General features: G+C 36.0%; 13 non-coding genes across 13 annotated transcripts; all 13 read left to right on the top strand.

Annotated features, from left to right (window-relative positions):
* The first annotated feature begins 1,438 nt into the window (after positions 1–1,438).
* Positions 1,439–1,521, top strand: TRNAL-CAG (transfer RNA leucine (anticodon CAG)). Its single transcript has one exon. It is a non-coding gene; the product is annotated as a tRNA-Leu (tRNA).
* Positions 1,522–2,388: 867 nt separating this feature from the next.
* On the top strand, positions 2,389–2,461 carry TRNAF-GAA (transfer RNA phenylalanine (anticodon GAA)). The gene has a single exon. It is a non-coding gene; the product is annotated as a tRNA-Phe (tRNA).
* A 995-nt stretch (positions 2,462–3,456) lies between these two features.
* TRNAL-CAG (transfer RNA leucine (anticodon CAG)) lies at positions 3,457–3,539 on the top strand. The gene has a single exon. It is a non-coding gene; the product is annotated as a tRNA-Leu (tRNA).
* A 1,935-nt stretch (positions 3,540–5,474) lies between these two features.
* Positions 5,475–5,557, top strand: TRNAL-CAG (transfer RNA leucine (anticodon CAG)). Its single transcript has one exon. It is a non-coding gene; the product is annotated as a tRNA-Leu (tRNA).
* Positions 5,558–6,423: 866 nt separating this feature from the next.
* TRNAF-GAA (transfer RNA phenylalanine (anticodon GAA)) lies at positions 6,424–6,496 on the top strand. The gene has a single exon. It is a non-coding gene; the product is annotated as a tRNA-Phe (tRNA).
* Positions 6,497–7,491: 995 nt separating this feature from the next.
* TRNAL-CAG (transfer RNA leucine (anticodon CAG)) lies at positions 7,492–7,574 on the top strand. Its single transcript has one exon. It is a non-coding gene; the product is annotated as a tRNA-Leu (tRNA).
* An 867-nt stretch (positions 7,575–8,441) lies between these two features.
* TRNAF-GAA (transfer RNA phenylalanine (anticodon GAA)) lies at positions 8,442–8,514 on the top strand. The gene has a single exon. It is a non-coding gene; the product is annotated as a tRNA-Phe (tRNA).
* A 995-nt stretch (positions 8,515–9,509) lies between these two features.
* On the top strand, positions 9,510–9,592 carry TRNAL-CAG (transfer RNA leucine (anticodon CAG)). Its single transcript has one exon. It is a non-coding gene; the product is annotated as a tRNA-Leu (tRNA).
* Positions 9,593–11,527: 1,935 nt separating this feature from the next.
* TRNAL-CAG (transfer RNA leucine (anticodon CAG)) lies at positions 11,528–11,610 on the top strand. Its single transcript has one exon. It is a non-coding gene; the product is annotated as a tRNA-Leu (tRNA).
* Positions 11,611–12,477: 867 nt separating this feature from the next.
* TRNAF-GAA (transfer RNA phenylalanine (anticodon GAA)) lies at positions 12,478–12,550 on the top strand. Its single transcript has one exon. It is a non-coding gene; the product is annotated as a tRNA-Phe (tRNA).
* Positions 12,551–13,545: 995 nt separating this feature from the next.
* TRNAL-CAG (transfer RNA leucine (anticodon CAG)) lies at positions 13,546–13,628 on the top strand. The gene has a single exon. It is a non-coding gene; the product is annotated as a tRNA-Leu (tRNA).
* Positions 13,629–15,563: 1,935 nt separating this feature from the next.
* TRNAL-CAG (transfer RNA leucine (anticodon CAG)) lies at positions 15,564–15,646 on the top strand. The gene has a single exon. It is a non-coding gene; the product is annotated as a tRNA-Leu (tRNA).
* A 1,935-nt stretch (positions 15,647–17,581) lies between these two features.
* Positions 17,582–17,664, top strand: TRNAL-CAG (transfer RNA leucine (anticodon CAG)). Its single transcript has one exon. It is a non-coding gene; the product is annotated as a tRNA-Leu (tRNA).
* Positions 17,665–18,275: the final 611 nt, after the last annotated feature.

Genomic DNA, 18,275 nt, shown 5'->3' with positions numbered 1-18,275 from the left:
CTCTAAATTTTTGTCTCTTTTTTGCTCCAATTGTTTGCATCTCATAAAAAATAAAACTTGATGTAACATTATGCATGCAAATTGTGTTTTATGTGCGACCATGACCTATTCTAGAAGCACAGGGTCAGAATTATACTGGTGCATGGAGACAAACTGAAAATGTAAAAATTCAATGGCAAAATTGCTGTCTTTTTCTACTCATTCACAAATAGTTAATGAATGTTATTAAATATGTACAGCAAAATGGAAGGCGTTTCAAATAGAAATCATGCTTCAAAAAACAGTCAAATGAAAAATTATAATATATCCCTCCAGGTGTGACACTTGACATTTGCAGAGTGTCAAACCCCCCAGAAAATGTATAGATATGGCCGAAATATCTCAGTTGGGAGAGCGTTAGACTGAAGATCTAAAGGTCCCTGGTCCAATCCCGGGTTTCGGCAAAATGCTTTTTCTTCACCGTTTACATTTTAAGGAGATATTAAACAAAGCACATGGACTGATCATGATCAAAAGGCCTAAAAATCTTAACTATCTACAGAAAACAAAATGTTAAAAATTTGAGAAACGGTAACTTTTTCCTTTTGAACACATGAATGTTTTTTAGTAATTTTTCCTCTATTTTGTTTTATTTCAGATTGACTTAGCTGTAAGAGGATTAAAAGGTAACCTGATAGCTGAAACAGACAGCACTTATCAGACACTAGCTGAATGATTATAGTCAGCTTGTTTGACTTTGAAACACTGAGGCATTACTGAGACAAATGTCCTTAAAAAATATGCTGTGGACAAAGTCAAAAAGGCAAAAAACACAAGCTCCACACAGGTCCGTCATCTTTAATTTGAAATATAGGAGGTTTCTACTTTAATGGTGAGACAAAGCATCTACATATTTGACATTGCTCCAGTGAGTAGAGCCCACTTAAAAATGTATGGGTTGCTTGTCTCTGCAAGCAAAAGCTGGGCACTAAACTGGCATACTTGCAATGCTGGATGGTTCAGAGTGAAAACACCTATAGGCTGACAATAGTAATTGCAGGTGTTGATTAACTCATTGTGCAAAATAATTTCTAAAATGTGGTCACTTTGGGAGGTTTTCTGCTGTTTTGGTACTCTGCAAATTTCATCTGCAAGGTATTCCTGCAAAATCTGCATTGCAAAACCCAAATAGGGCTCTTCCTTTCAAAGCCCTGCTGTGTGGCCAAACAGTAGTTTCTGAAGAAATGTGGTGCATCACCGCATTTGTGAGAAATCTAACATTTCTAATATCCAAACAAAATAAATGGAGGTTTAAAAATTAATGCAGACGAAAAGTACGCATATAAAAAATGTTATTTATTGACTTTTTTGGGGTGGTGTGACAAGTTTTTAATCACAAGGGATGGTAACATTTCTGCTGACTAGCATGGAAGGAGTTAAGTTCCAATTGCATATCGAAGTCAGGATGGCCGAGCGGTCTAAGGCGCTGCGTTCAGTTCGCAGTCTTCCCTGGAGGCGTGGGTTCAAATCCCACTTCTGACATCAACATTTAATTTCAAGAAACTTTATCTTCATTTATTGATTAGATGAGGTCAAACAAAACTTAGTAATGTGGTTTTGAAAAATTTCCTGAGAGTCTTTGGAGTGAATCTGAATTTGTCCTCTCAAAAAAGAACTCTAGGAACATCAAACAGGTTTTTTTGTGCATATGTCTGTTGTTCTTTTGGCACTAGAAAAATCCTTTGGACAGTCAATGAGGAGGGACTATTTCACCTCTTTGTGTTCTCTGTCCCTATTAGGGTAGGGATTCAACCTTCTAAAGTGCTGTCATGAAATATATCTAGAAACGGATTTGCTGGTAAGTCTACTTTCATAGTTTTCACCTCATACATCAATAGACCATAACGATACTTAATTAACAAAAACTTAACAAGTAGGTAATCATAGTTTAAAAAATGTGAAATGCCCATGTCCTTCTGACATGTTTCAGCACATTTTGGGACAAATGGTCTCACTTTTAACAATCAATAAAATATTTTCTCTAAATTTTTGTCTCTTTTTTGCTCCAATTGTTTGCATCTCATAAAAAATAAAACTTGATGTAACATTATGCATGCAAATTGTGTTTTATGTGCGACCATGACCTATTCTAGAAGCACAGGGTCAGAATTATACTGGTGCATGGAGACAAACTGAAAATGTAAAAATTCAATGGCAAAATTGCTGTCTTTTTCTACTCATTCACAAATAGTTAATGAATGTTATTAAATATGTACAGCAAAATGGAAGGCGTTTCAAATAGAAATCATGCTTCAAAAAACAGTCAAATGAAAAATTATAATATATCCCTCCAGGTGTGACACTTGACATTTGCAGAGTGTCAAACCCCCCAGAAAATGTATAGATATGGCCGAAATAGCTCAGTTGGGAGAGCGTTAGACTGAAGATCTAAAGGTCCCTGGTCCAATCCCGGGTTTCGGCAAAATGCTTTTTCTTCACCGTTTACATTTTAAGGAGATATTAAACAAAGCACATGGACTGATCATGATCAAAAGGCCTAAAAATCTTAACTATCTACAGAAAACAAAATGTTAAAAATTTGAGAAACGGTAACTTTTTCCTTTTGAACACATGAATGTTTTTTAGTAATTTTTCCTCTATTTTGTTTTATTTCAGATTGACTTAGCTGTAAGAGGATTAAAAGGTAACCTGATAGCTGAAACAGACAGCACTTATCAGACACTAGCTGAATGATTATAGTCAGCTTGTTTGACTTTGAAACACTGAGGCATTACTGAGACAAATGTCCTTAAAAAATATGCTGTGGACAAAGTCAAAAAGGCAAAAAACACAAGCTCCACACAGGTCCGTCATCTTTAATTTGAAATATAGGAGGTTTCTACTTTAATGGTGAGACAAAGCATCTACATATTTGACATTGCTCCAGTGAGTAGAGCCCACTTAAAAATGTATGGGTTGCTTGTCTCTGCAAGCAAAAGCTGGGCACTAAACTGGCATACTTGCAATGCTGGATGGTTCAGAGTGAAAACACCTATAGGCTGACAATAGTAATTGCAGGTGTTGATTAACTCATTGTGCAAAATAATTTCTAAAATGTGGTCACTTTGGGAGGTTTTCTGCTGTTTTGGTACTCTGCAAATTTCATCTGCAAGGTATTCCTGCAAAATCTGCATTGCAAAACCCAAATAGGGCTCTTCCTTTCAAAGCCCTGCTGTGTGGCCAAACAGTAGTTTCTGAAGAAATGTGGTGCATCACCGCATTTGTGAGAAATCTAACATTTCTAATATCCAAACAAAATAAATGGAGGTTTAAAAATTAATGCAGACGAAAAGTACGCATATAAAAAATGTTATTTATTGACTTTTTTGGGGTGGTGTGACAAGTTTTTAATCACAAGGGATGGTAACATTTCTGCTGACTAGCATGGAAGGAGTTAAGTTCCAATTGCATATCGAAGTCAGGATGGCCGAGCGGTCTAAGGCGCTGCGTTCAGTTCGCAGTCTTCCCTGGAGGCGTGGGTTCAAATCCCACTTCTGACATCAACATTTAATTTCAAGAAACTTTATCTTCATTTATTGATTAGATGAGGTCAAACAAAACTTAGTAATGTGGTTTTGAAAAATTTCCTGAGAGTCTTTGGAGTGAATCTGAATTTGTCCTCTCAAAAAAGAACTCTAGGAACATCAAACAGGTTTTTTTGTGCATATGTCTGTTGTTCTTTTGGCACTAGAAAAATCCTTTGGACAGTCAATGAGGAGGGACTATTTCACCTCTTTGTGTTCTCTGTCCCTATTAGGGTAGGGAATCAACCTTCTAAAGTGCTGTCATGAAATATATCTAGAAACGGATTTGCTGGTAAGTCTACTTTCATAGTTTTCACCTCATACATCAATAGACCATAACGATACTTAATTAACAAAAACTTAACAAGTAGGTAATCATAGTTTAAAAAATGTGAAATGCCCATGTCCTTCTGACATGTTTCAGCACATTTTGGGACAAATGGTCTCACTTTTAACAATCAATAAAATATTTTCTCTAAATTTTTGTCTCTTTTTTGCTCCAATTGTTTGCATCTCATAAAAAATAAAACTTGATGTAACATTATGCATGCAAATTGTGTTTTATGTGCGACCATGACCTATTCTAGAAGCACAGGGTCAGAATTATACTGGTGCATGGAGACAAACTGAAAATGTAAAAATTCAATGGCAAAATTGCTGTCTTTTTCTACTCATTCACAAATAGTTAATGAATGTTATTAAATATGTACAGCAAAATGGAAGGCGTTTCAAATAGAAATCATGCTTCAAAAAACAGTCAAATGAAAAATTATAATATATCCCTCCAGGTGTGACACTTGACATTTGCAGAGTGTCAAACCCCCCAGAAAATGTATAGATATGGCCGAAATATCTCAGTTGGGAGAGCGTTAGACTGAAGATCTAAAGGTCCCTGGTCCAATCCCGGGTTTCGGCAAAATGCTTTTTCTTCACCGTTTACATTTTAAGGAGATATTAAACAAAGCACATGGACTGATCATGATCAAAAGGCCTAAAAATCTTAACTATCTACAGAAAACAAAATGTTAAAAATTTGAGAAACGGTAACTTTTTCCTTTTGAACACATGAATGTTTTTTAGTAATTTTTCCTCTATTTTGTTTTATTTCAGATTGACTTAGCTGTAAGAGGATTAAAAGGTAACCTGATAGCTGAAACAGACAGCACTTATCAGACACTAGCTGAATGATTATAGTCAGCTTGTTTGACTTTGAAACACTGAGGCATTACTGAGACAAATGTCCTTAAAAAATATGCTGTGGACAAAGTCAAAAAGGCAAAAAACACAAGCTCCACACAGGTCCGTCATCTTTAATTTGAAATATAGGAGGTTTCTACTTTAATGGTGAGACAAAGCATCTACATATTTGACATTGCTCCAGTGAGTAGAGCCCACTTAAAAATGTATGGGTTGCTTGTCTCTGCAAGCAAAAGCTGGGCACTAAACTGGCATACTTGCAATGCTGGATGGTTCAGAGTGAAAACACCTATAGGCTGACAATAGTAATTGCAGGTGTTGATTAACTCATTGTGCAAAATAATTTCTAAAATGTGGTCACTTTGGGAGGTTTTCTGCTGTTTTGGTACTCTGCAAATTTCATCTGCAAGGTATTCCTGCAAAATCTGCATTGCAAAACCCAAATAGGGCTCTTCCTTTCAAAGCCCTGCTGTGTGGCCAAACAGTAGTTTCTGAAGAAATGTGGTGCATCACCGCATTTGTGAGAAATCTAACATTTCTAATATCCAAACAAAATAAATGGAGGTTTAAAAATTAATGCAGACGAAAAGTACGCATATAAAAAATGTTATTTATTGACTTTTTTGGGGTGGTGTGACAAGTTTTTAATCACAAGGGATGGTAACATTTCTGCTGACTAGCATGGAAGGAGTTAAGTTCCAATTGCATAACGAAGTCAGGATGGCCGAGCGGTCTAAGGCGCTGCGTTCAGTTCGCAGTCTTCCCTGGAGGCGTGGGTTCAAATCCCACTTCTGACATCAACGTTTAATTTCAAGAAACTTTATCTTCATTTATTGATTAGATGAGGTCAAACAAAACTTAGTAATGTGGTTTTGAAAAATTTCCTGAGAGTCTTTGGAGTGAATCTGAATTTGTCCTCTCAAAAAAGAACTCTAGGAACATCAGACAGGTTTTTTGTGCATATGTCTGTTGTTCTTTTGGCACTAGAAAAATCCTTTGGACAGTCAATGAGGAGGGACTATTTCACCTCTTTGTGTTCTCTGTCCCTATTAGGGTAGGGAATCAACCTTCTAAAGTGCTGTCATGAAATATATCTAGAAACGGATTTGCTGGTAAGTCTACTTTCATAGTTTTCACCTCATACATCAATAGACCATAACGATACTTAATTAACAAAAACTTAACAAGTAGGTAATCATAGTTTAAAAAATGTGAAATGCCCATGTCCTTCTGACATGTTTCAGCACATTTTGGGACAAATGGTCTCACTTTTAACAATCAATAAAATATTTTCTCTAAATTTTTGTCTCTTTTTTGCTCCAATTGTTTGCATCTCATAAAAAATAAAACTTGATGTAACATTATGCATGCAAATTGTGTTTTATGTGCGACCATGACCTATTCTAGAAGCACAGGGTCAGAATTATACTGGTGCATGGAGACAAACTGAAAATGTAAAAATTCAATGGCAAAATTGCTGTCTTTTTCTACTCATTCACAAATAGTTAATGAATGTTATTAAATATGTACAGCAAAATGGAAGGCGTTTCAAATAGAAATCATGCTTCAAAAAACAGTCAAATGAAAAATTATAATATATCCCTCCAGGTGTGATACTTGACATTTGCAGAGTGTCAAACCCCCCAGAAAATGTATAGATATGGCCGAAATAGCTCAGTTGGGAGAGCGTTAGACTGAAGATCTAAAGGTCCCTGGTCCAATCCCGGGTTTCGGCAAAATGCTTTTTCTTCACCGTTTACATTTTAAGGAGATATTAAACAAAGCACATGGACTGATCATGATCAAAAGGCCTAAAAATCTTAACTATCTACAGAAAACAAAATGTTAAAAATTTGAGAAACGGTAACTTTTTCCTTTTGAACACATGAATGTTTTTTAGTAATTTTTCCTCTATTTTGTTTTATTTCAGATTGACTTAGCTGTAAGAGGATTAAAAGGTAACCTGATAGCTGAAACAGACAGCACTTATCAGACACTAGCTGAATGATTATAGTCAGCTTGTTTGACTTTGAAACACTGAGGCATTACTGAGACAAATGTCCTTAAAAAATATGCTGTGGACAAAGTCAAAAAGGCAAAAAACACAAGCTCCACACAGGTCCGTCATCTTTAATTTGAAATATAGGAGGTTTCTACTTTAATGGTGAGACAAAGCATCTACATATTTGACATTGCTCCAGTGAGTAGAGCCCACTTAAAAATGTATGGGTTGCTTGTCTCTGCAAGCAAAAGCTGGGCACTAAACTGGCATACTTGCAATGCTGGATGGTTCAGAGTGAAAACACCTATAGGCTGACAATAGTAATTGCAGGTGTTGATTAACTCATTGTGCAAAATAATTTCTAAAATGTGGTCACTTTGGGAGGTTTTCTGCTGTTTTGGTACTCTGCAAATTTCATCTGCAAGGTATTCCTGCAAAATCTGCATTGCAAAACCCAAATAGGGCTCTTCCTTTCAAAGCCCTGCTGTGTGGCCAAACAGTAGTTTCTGAAGAAATGTGGTGCATCACCGCATTTGTGAGAAATCTAACATTTCTAATATCCAAACAAAATAAATGGAGGTTTAAAAATTAATGCAGACGAAAAGTACGCATATAAAAAATGTTATTTATTGACTTTTTTGGGGTGGTGTGACAAGTTTTTAATCACAAGGGATGGTAACATTTCTGCTGACTAGCATGGAAGGAGTTAAGTTCCAATTGCATATCGAAGTCAGGATGGCCGAGCGGTCTAAGGCGCTGCGTTCAGTTCGCAGTCTTCCCTGGAGGCGTGGGTTCAAATCCCACTTCTGACATCAACATTTAATTTCAAGAAACTTTATCTTCATTTATTGATTAGATGAGGTCAAACAAAACTTAGTAATGTGGTTTTGAAAAATTTCCTGAGAGTCTTTGGAGTGAATCTGAATTTGTCCTCTCAAAAAAGAACTCTAGGAACATCAAACAGGTTTTTTTGTGCATATGTCTGTTGTTCTTTTGGCACTAGAAAAATCCTTTGGACAGTCAATGAGGAGGGACTATTTCACCTCTTTGTGTTCTCTGTCCCTATTAGGGTAGGGATTCAACCTTCTAAAGTGCTGTCATGAAATATATCTAGAAACGGATTTGCTGGTAAGTCTACTTTCATAGTTTTCACCTCATACATCAATAGACCATAACGATACTTAATTAACAAAAACTTAACAAGTAGGTAATCATAGTTTAAAAAATGTGAAATGCCCATGTCCTTCTGACATGTTTCAGCACATTTTGGGACAAATGGTCTCACTTTTAACAATCAATAAAATATTTTCTCTAAATTTTTGTCTCTTTTTTGCTCCAATTGTTTGCATCTCATAAAAAATAAAACTTGATGTAACATTATGCATGCAAATTGTGTTTTATGTGCGACCATGACCTATTCTAGAAGCACAGGGTCAGAATTATACTGGTGCATGGAGACAAACTGAAAATGTAAAAATTCAATGGCAAAATTGCTGTCTTTTTCTACTCATTCACAAATAGTTAATGAATGTTATTAAATATGTACAGCAAAATGGAAGGCGTTTCAAATAGAAATCATGCTTCAAAAAACAGTCAAATGAAAAATTATAATATATCCCTCCAGGTGTGACACTTGACATTTGCAGAGTGTCAAACCCCCCAGAAAATGTATAGATATGGCCGAAATAGCTCAGTTGGGAGAGCGTTAGACTGAAGATCTAAAGGTCCCTGGTCCAATCCCGGGTTTCGGCAAAATGCTTTTTCTTCACCGTTTACATTTTAAGGAGATATTAAACAAAGCACATGGACTGATCATGATCAAAAGGCCTAAAAATCTTAACTACCTACAGAAAACAAAATGTTAAAAATTTGAGAAACGGTAACTTTTTCCTTTTGAACACATGAATGTTTTTTAGTAATTTTTCCTCTATTTTGTTTTATTTCAGATTGACTTAGCTGTAAGAGGATTAAAAGGTAACCTGATAGCTGAAACAGACAGCACTTATCAGACACTAGCTGAATGATTATAGTCAGCTTGTTTGACTTTGAAACACTGAGGCATTACTGAGACAAATGTCCTTAAAAAATATGCTGTGGACAAAGTCAAAAAGGCAAAAAACACAAGCTCCACACAGGTCCGTCATCTTTAATTTGAAATATAGGAGGTTTCTACTTTAATGGTGAGACAAAGCATCTACATATTTGACATTGCTCCAGTGATTAGAGCCCACTTAAAAATGTATGGGTTGCTTGTCTCTGCAAGCAAAAGCTGGGCACTAAACTGGCATACTTGCAATGCTGGATGGTTCAGAGTGAAAACACCTATAGGCTGACAATAGTAATTGCAGGTGTTGATTAACTCATTGTGCAAAATAATTTCTAAAATGTGGTCACTTTGGGAGGTTTTCTGCTGTTTTGGTACTCTGCAAATTTCATCTGCAAGGTATTCCTGCAAAATCTGCATTGCAAAACCCAAATAGGGCTCTTCCTTTCAAAGCCCTGCTGTGTGGCCAAACAGTAGTTTCTGAAGAAATGTGGTGCATCACCGCATTTGTGAGAAATCTAACATTTCTAATATCCAAACAAAATAAATGGAGGTTTAAAAATTAATGCAGACGAAAAGTACGCATATAAAAAATGTTATTTATTGACTTTTTTGGGGTGGTGTGACAAGTTTTTAATCACAAGGGATGGTAACATTTCTGCTGACTAGCATGGAAGGAGTTAAGTTCCAATTGCATATCGAAGTCAGGATGGCCGAGCGGTCTAAGGCGCTGCGTTCAGGTCGCAGTCTTCCCTGGAGGCGTGGGTTCAAATCCCACTTCTGACATCAACATTTAATTTCAAGAAACTTTATCTTCATTTATTGATTAGATGAGGTCAAACAAAACTTAGTAATGTGGTTTTGAAAAATTTCCTGAGAGTCTTTGGAGTGAATCTGAATTTGTCCTCTCAAAAAAGAACTCTAGGAACATCAAACAGGTTTTTTTGTGCATATGTCTGTTGTTCTTTTGGCACTAGAAAAATCCTTTGGACAGTCAATGAGGAGGGACTATTTCACCTCTTTGTGTTCTCTGTCCCTATTAGGGTAGGGAATCAACCTTCTACAGTGCTGTCATGAAATATATCTAGAAACGGATTTGCTGGTAAGTCTACTTTCATAGTTTTCACCTCATACATCAATAGACCATAACGATACTTAATTAACAAAAACTTAACAAGTAGGTAATCATAGTTTAAAAAATGTGAAATGCCCATGTCCTTCTGACATGTTTCAGCACATTTTGGGACAAATGGTCTCACTTTTAACAATCAATAAAATATTTTCTCTAAATTTTTGTCTCTTTTTTGCTCCAATTGTTTGCATCTCATAAAAAATAAAACTTGATGTAACATTATGCATGCAAATTGTGTTTTATGTGCGACCATGACCTATTCTAGAAGCACAGGGTCAGAATTATACTGGTGCATGGAGACAAACTGAAAATGTAAAAATTCAATGGCAAAATTGCTGTCTTTTTCTACTCATTCACAAATAGTTAATGAATGTTATTAAATATGTACAGCAAAATGGAAGGCGTTTCAAATAGAAATCATGCTTCAAAAAACAGTCAAATGAAAAATTATAATATATCCCTCCAGGTGTGACACTTGACATTTGCAGAGTGTCAAACCCCCCAGAAAATGTATAGATATGGCCGAAATATCTCAGTTGGGAGAGCGTTAGACTGAAGATCTAAAGGTCCCTGGTCCAATCCCGGGTTTCGGCAAAATGCTTTTTCTTCACCGTTTACATTTTAAGGAGATATTAAACAAAGCACATGGACTGATCATGATCAAAAGGCCTAAAAATCTTAACTATCTACAGAAAACAAAATGTTAAAAATTTGAGAAACGGTAACTTTTTCCTTTTGAACACATGAATGTTTTTTAGTAATTTTTCCTCTATTTTGTTTTATTTCAGATTGACTTAGCTGTAAGAGGATTAAAAGGTAACCTGATAGCTGAAACAGACAGCACTTATCAGACACTAGCTGAATGATTATAGTCAGCTTGTTTGACTTTGAAACACTGAGGCATTACTGAGACAAATGTCCTTAAAAAATATGCTGTGGACAAAGTCAAAAAGGCAAAAAACACAAGCTCCACACAGGTCCGTCATCTTTAATTTGAAATATAGGAGGTTTCTACTTTAATGGTGAGACAAAGCATCTACATATTTGACATTGCTCCAGTGAGTAGAGCCCACTTAAAAATGTATGGGTTGCTTGTCTCTGCAAGCAAAAGCTGGGCACTAAACTGGCATACTTGCAATGCTGGATGGTTCAGAGTGAAAACACCTATAGGCTGACAATAGTAATTGCAGGTGTTGATTAACTCATTGTGCAAAATAATTTCTAAAATGTGGTCACTTTGGGAGGTTTTCTGCTGTTTTGGTACTCTGCAAATTTCATCTGCAAGGTATTCCTGCAAAATCTGCATTGCAAAACCCAAATAGGGCTCTTCCTTTCAAAGCCCTGCTGTGTGGCCAAACAGTAGTTTCTGAAGAAATGTGGTGCATCACCGCATTTGTGAGAAATCTAACATTTCTAATATCCAAACAAAATAAATGGAGGTTTAAAAATTAATGCAGACGAAAAGTACGCATATAAAAAATGTTATTTATTGACTTTTTTGGGGTGGTGTGACAAGTTTTTAATCACAAGGGATGGTAACATTTCTGCTGACTAGCATGGAAGGAGTTAAGTTCCAATTGCATATCGAAGTCAGGATGGCCGAGCGGTCTAAGGCGCTGCGTTCAGTTCGCAGTCTTCCCTGGAGGCGTGGGTTCAAATCCCACTTCTGACATCAACATTTAATTTCAAGAAACTTTATCTTCATTTATTGATTAGATGAGGTCAAACAAAACTTAGTAATGTGGTTTTGAAAAATTTCCTGAGAGTCTTTGGAGTGAATCTGAATTTGTCCTCTCAAAAAAGAACTCTAGGAACATCAAACAGGTTTTTTTGTGCATATGTCTGTTGTTCTTTTGGCACTAGAAAAATCCTTTGGACAGTCAATGAGGAGGGACTATTTCACCTCTTTGTGTTCTCTGTCCCTATTAGGGTAGGGATTCAACCTTCTAAAGTGCTGTCATGAAATATATCTAGAAACGGATTTGCTGGTAAGTCTACTTTCATAGTTTTCACCTCATACATCAATAGACCATAACGATACTTAATTAACAAAAACTTAACAAGTAGGTAATCATAGTTTAAAAAATGTGAAATGCCCATGTCCTTCTGACATGTTTCAGCACATTTTGGGACAAATGGTCTCACTTTTAACAATCAATAAAATATTTTCTCTAAATTTTTGTCTCTTTTTTGCTCCAATTGTTTGCATCTCATAAAAAATAAAACTTGATGTAACATTATGCATGCAAATTGTGTTTTATGTGCGACCATGACCTATTCTAGAAGCACAGGGTCAGAATTATACTGGTGCATGGAGACAAACTGAAAATGTAAAAATTCAATGGCAAAATTGCTGTCTTTTTCTACTCATTCACAAATAGTTAATGAATGTTATTAAATATGTACAGCAAAATGGAAGGCGTTTCAAATAGAAATCATGCTTCAAAAAACAGTCAAATGAAAAATTATAATATATCCCTCCAGGTGTGACACTTGACATTTGCAGAGTGTCAAACCCCCCAGAAAATGTATAGATATGGCCGAAATAGCTCAGTTGGGAGAGCGTTAGACTGAAGATCTAAAGGTCCCTGGTCCAATCCCGGGTTTCGGCAAAATGCTTTTTCTTCACCGTTTACATTTTAAGGAGATATTAAACAAAGCACATGGACTGATCATGATCAAAAGGCCTAAAAATCTTAACTATCTACAGAAAACAAAATGTTAAAAATTTGAGAAACGGTAACTTTTTCCTTTTGAACACATGAATGTTTTTTAGTAATTTTTCCTCTATTTTGTTTTATTTCAGATTGACTTAGCTGTAAGAGGATTAAAAGGTAACCTGATAGCTGAAACAGACAGCACTTATCAGACACTAGCTGAATGATTATAGTCAGCTTGTTTGACTTTGAAACACTGAGGCATTACTGAGACAAATGTCCTTAAAAAATATGCTGTGGACAAAGTCAAAAAGGCAAAAAACACAAGCTCCACACAGGTCCGTCATCTTTAATTTGAAATATAGGAGGTTTCTACTTTAATGGTGAGACAAAGCATCTACATATTTGACATTGCTCCAGTGAGTAGAGCCCACTTAAAAATGTATGGGTTGCTTGTCTCTGCAAGCAAAAGCTGGGCACTAAACTGGCATACTTGCAATGCTGGATGGTTCAGAGTGAAAACACCTATAGGCTGACAATAGTAATTGCAGGTGTTGATTAACTCATTGTGCAAAATAATTTCTAAAATGTGGTCACTTTGGGAGGTTTTCTGCTGTTTTGGTACTCTGCAAATTTCATCTGCAAGGTATTCCTGCAAAATCTGCATTGCAAAACCCAAATAGGGCTCTTCCTTTCAAAGCCCTGCTGTGTGGCCAAACAGTAGTTTCTGAAGAAATGTGGTGCATCACCGCATTTGTGAGAAATCTAACATTTCTAATATCCAAACAAAATAAATGGAGGTTTAAAAATTAATGCAGACGAAAAGTACGCATATAAAAAATGTTATTTATTGACTTTTTTGGGGTGGTGTGACAAGTTTTTAATCACAAGGGATGGTAACATTTCTGCTGACTAGCATGGAAGGAGTTAAGTTCCAATTGCATATCGAAGTCAGGATGGCCGAGCGGTCTAAGGCGCTGCGTTCAGTTCGCAGTCTTCCCTGGAGGCGTGGGTTCAAATCCCACTTCTGACATCAACATTTAATTTCAAGAAACTTTATCTTCATTTATTGATTAGATGAGGTCAAACAAAACTTAGTAATGTGGTTTTGAAAAATTTCCTGAGAGTCTTTGGAGTGAATCTGAATTTGTCCTCTCAAAAAAGAACTCTAGGAACATCAAACAGGTTTTTTTGTGCATATGTCTGTTGTTCTTTTGGCACTAGAAAAATCCTTTGGACAGTCAATGAGGAGGGACTATTTCACCTCTTTGTGTTCTCTGTCCCTATTAGGGTAGGGATTCAACCTTCTAAAGTGCTGTCATGAAATATATCTAGAAACGGATTTGCTGGTAAGTCTACTTTCATAGTTTTCACCTCATACATCAATAGACCATAACGATACTTAATTAACAAAAACTTAACAAGTAGGTAATCATAGTTTAAAAAATGTGAAATGCCCATGTCCTTCTGACATGTTTCAGCACATTTTGGGACAAATGGTCTCACTTTTAACAATCAATAAAATATTTTCTCTAAATTTTTGTCTCTTTTTTGCTCCAATTGTTTGCATCTCATAAAAAATAAAACTTGATGTAACATTATGCATGCAAATTGTGTTTTATGTGCGACCATGACCTATTCTAGAAGCACAGGGTCAGAATTATACTGGTGCATGGAGACAAACTGAAAATGTAAAAATTCAATGGCAAAATTGCTGTCTTTTTCTACTCATTCACAAATAGTTAATGAATGTTATTAAATATGTACAGCAAAATGGAAGGCGTTTCAAATAGAAATCATGCTTCAAAAAACAGTCAAATGAAAAATTATAATATATCCCTCCAGGTGTGACACTTGACATTTGCAGAGTGTCAAACCCCCCAGAAAATGTATAGATATGGCCGAAATATCTCAGTTGGGAGAGCGTTAGACTGAAGATCTAAAGGTCCCTGGTCCAATCCCGGGTTTCGGCAAAATGCTTTTTCTTCACCGTTTACATTTTAAGGAGATATTAAACAAAGCACATGGACTGATCATGATCAAAAGGCCTAAAAATCTTAACTACCTACAGAAAACAAAATGTTAAAAATTTGAGAAACGGTAACTTTTTCCTTTTGAACACATGAATGTTTTTTAGTAATTTTTCCTCTATTTTGTTTTATTTCAGATTGACTTAGCTGTAAGAGGATTAAAAGGTAACCTGATAGCTGAAACAGACAGCACTTATCAGACACTAGCTGAATGATTATAGTCAGCTTGTTTGACTTTGAAACACTGAGGCATTACTGAGACAAATGTCCTTAAAAAATATGCTGTGGACAAAGTCAAAAAGGCAAAAAACACAAGCTCCACACAGGTCCGTCATCTTTAATTTGAAATATAGGAGGTTTCTACTTTAATGGTGAGACAAAGCATCTACATATTTGACATTGCTCCAGTGATTAGAGCCCACTTAAAAATGTATGGGTTGCTTGTCTCTGCAAGCAAAAGCTGGGCACTAAACTGGCATACTTGCAATGCTGGATGGTTCAGAGTGAAAACACCTATAGGCTGACAATAGTAATTGCAGGTGTTGATTAACTCATTGTGCAAAATAATTTCTAAAATGTGGTCACTTTGGGAGGTTTTCTGCTGTTTTGGTACTCTGCAAATTTCATCTGCAAGGTATTCCTGCAAAATCTGCATTGCAAAACCCAAATAGGGCTCTTCCTTTCAAAGCCCTGCTGTGTGGCCAAACAGTAGTTTCTGAAGAAATGTGGTGCATCACCGCATTTGTGAGAAATCTAACATTTCTAATATCCAAACAAAATAAATGGAGGTTTAAAAATTAATGCAGACGAAAAGTACGCATATAAAAAATGTTATTTATTGACTTTTTTGGGGTGGTGTGACAAGTTTTTAATCACAAGGGATGGTAACATTTCTGCTGACTAGCATGGAAGGAGTTAAGTTCCAATTGCATATCGAAGTCAGGATGGCCGAGCGGTCTAAGGCGCTGCGTTCAGGTCGCAGTCTTCCCTGGAGGCGTGGGTTCAAATCCCACTTCTGACATCAACATTTAATTTCAAGAAACTTTATCTTCATTTATTGATTAGATGAGGTCAAACAAAACTTAGTAATGTGGTTTTGAAAAATTTCCTGAGAGTCTTTGGAGTGAATCTGAATTTGTCCTCTCAAAAAAGAACTCTAGGAACATCAAACAGGTTTTTTTGTGCATATGTCTGTTGTTCTTTTGGCACTAGAAAAATCCTTTGGACAGTCAATGAGGAGGGACTATTTCACCTCTTTGTGTTCTCTGTCCCTATTAGGGTAGGGAATCAACCTTCTACAGTGCTGTCATGAAATATATCTAGAAACGGATTTGCTGGTAAGTCTACTTTCATAGTTTTCACCTCATACATCAATAGACCATAACGATACTTAATTAACAAAAACTTAACAAGTAGGTAATCATAGTTTAAAAAATGTGAAATGCCCATGTCCTTCTGACATGTTTCAGCACATTTTGGGACAAATGGTCTCACTTTTAACAATCAATAAAATATTTTCTCTAAATTTTTGTCTCTTTTTTGCTCCAATTGTTTGCATCTCATAAAAAATAAAACTTGATGTAACATTATGCATGCAAATTGTGTTTTATGTGCGACCATGACCTATTCTAGAAGCACAGGGTCAGAATTATACTGGTGCATGGAGACAAACTGAAAATGTAAAAATTCAATGGCAAAATTGCTGTCTTTTTCTACTCATTCACAAATAGTTAATGAATGTTATTAAATATGTACAGCAAAATGGAAGGCGTTTCAAATAGAAATCATGCTTCAAAAAACAGTCAAATGAAAAATTATAATATATCCCTCCAGGTGTGACACTTGACATTTGCAGAGTGTCAAACCCCCCAGAAAATGTATAGATATGGCCGAAATATCTCAGTTGGGAGAGCGTTAGACTGAAGATCTAAAGGTCCCTGGTCCAATCCCGGGTTTCGGCAAAATGCTTTTTCTTCACCGTTTACATTTTAAGGAGATATTAAACAAAGCACATGGACTGATCATGATCAAAAGGCCTAAAAATCTTAACTATCTACAGAAAACAAAATGTTAAAAATTTGAGAAACGGTAACTTTTTCCTTTTGAACACATGAATGTTTTTTAGTAATTTTTCCTCTATTTTGTTTTATTTCAGATTGACTTAGCTGTAAGAGGATTAAAAGGTAACCTGATAGCTGAAACAGACAGCACTTATCAGACACTAGCTGAATGATTATAGTCAGCTTGTTTGACTTTGAAACACTGAGGCATTACTGAGACAAATGTCCTTAAAAAATATGCTGTGGACAAAGTCAAAAAGGCAAAAAACACAAGCTCCACACAGGTCCGTCATCTTTAATTTGAAATATAGGAGGTTTCTACTTTAATGGTGAGACAAAGCATCTACATATTTGACATTGCTCCAGTGAGTAGAGCCCACTTAAAAATGTATGGGTTGCTTGTCTCTGCAAGCAAAAGCTGGGCACTAAACTGGCATACTTGCAATGCTGGATGGTTCAGAGTGAAAACACCTATAGGCTGACAATAGTAATTGCAGGTGTTGATTAACTCATTGTGCAAAATAATTTCTAAAATGTGGTCACTTTGGGAGGTTTTCTGCTGTTTTGGTACTCTGCAAATTTCATCTGCAAGGTATTCCTGCAAAATCTGCATTGCAAAACCCAAATAGGGCTCTTCCTTTCAAAGCCCTGCTGTGTGGCCAAACAGTAGTTTCTGAAGAAATGTGGTGCATCACCGCATTTGTGAGAAATCTAACATTTCTAATATCCAAACAAAATAAATGGAGGTTTAAAAATTAATGCAGACGAAAAGTACGCATATAAAAAATGTTATTTATTGACTTTTTTGGGGTGGTGTGACAAGTTTTTAATCACAAGGGATGGTAACATTTCTGCTGACTAGCATGGAAGGAGTTAAGTTCCAATTGCATAACGAAGTCAGGATGGCCGAGCGGTCTAAGGCGCTGCGTTCAGTTCGCAGTCTTCCCTGGAGGCGTGGGTTCAAATCCCACTTCTGACATCAACGTTTAATTTCAAGAAACTTTATCTTCATTTATTGATTAGATGAGGTCAAACAAAACTTAGTAATGTGGTTTTGAAAAATTTCCTGAGAGTCTTTGGAGTGAATCTGAATTTGTCCTCTCAAAAAAGAACTCTAGGAACATCAGACAGGTTTTTTGTGCATATGTCTGTTGTTCTTTTGGCACTAGAAAAATCCTTTGGACAGTCAATGAGGAGGGACTATTTCACCTCTTTGTGTTCTCTGTCCCTATTAGGGTAGGGAATCAACCTTCTAAAGTGCTGTCATGAAATATATCTAGAAACGGATTTGCTGGTAAGTCTACTTTCATAGTTTTCACCTCATACATCAATAGACCATAACGATACTTAATTAACAAAAACTTAACAAGTAGGTAATCATAGTTTAAAAAATGTGAAATGCCCATGTCCTTCTGACATGTTTCAGCACATTTTGGGACAAATGGTCTCACTTTTAACAATCAATAAAATATTTTCTCTAAATTTTTGTCTCTTTTTTGCTCCAATTGTTTGCATCTCATAAAAAATAAAACTTGATGTAACATTATGCATGCAAATTGTGTTTTATGTGCGACCATGACCTATTCTAGA

Source organism: Dendrobates tinctorius, unplaced genomic scaffold (genome assembly GCF_039654945.1).
Source record: "Dendrobates tinctorius isolate UK_male_01 unplaced genomic scaffold, ASM3965494v1 ptg000184l, whole genome shotgun sequence".
In the NCBI taxonomy this organism is placed as follows: domain Eukaryota; kingdom Metazoa; phylum Chordata; class Amphibia; order Anura; family Dendrobatidae; genus Dendrobates; species Dendrobates tinctorius.
This window is presented reverse-complemented; position numbering and strand designations above follow the sequence as displayed.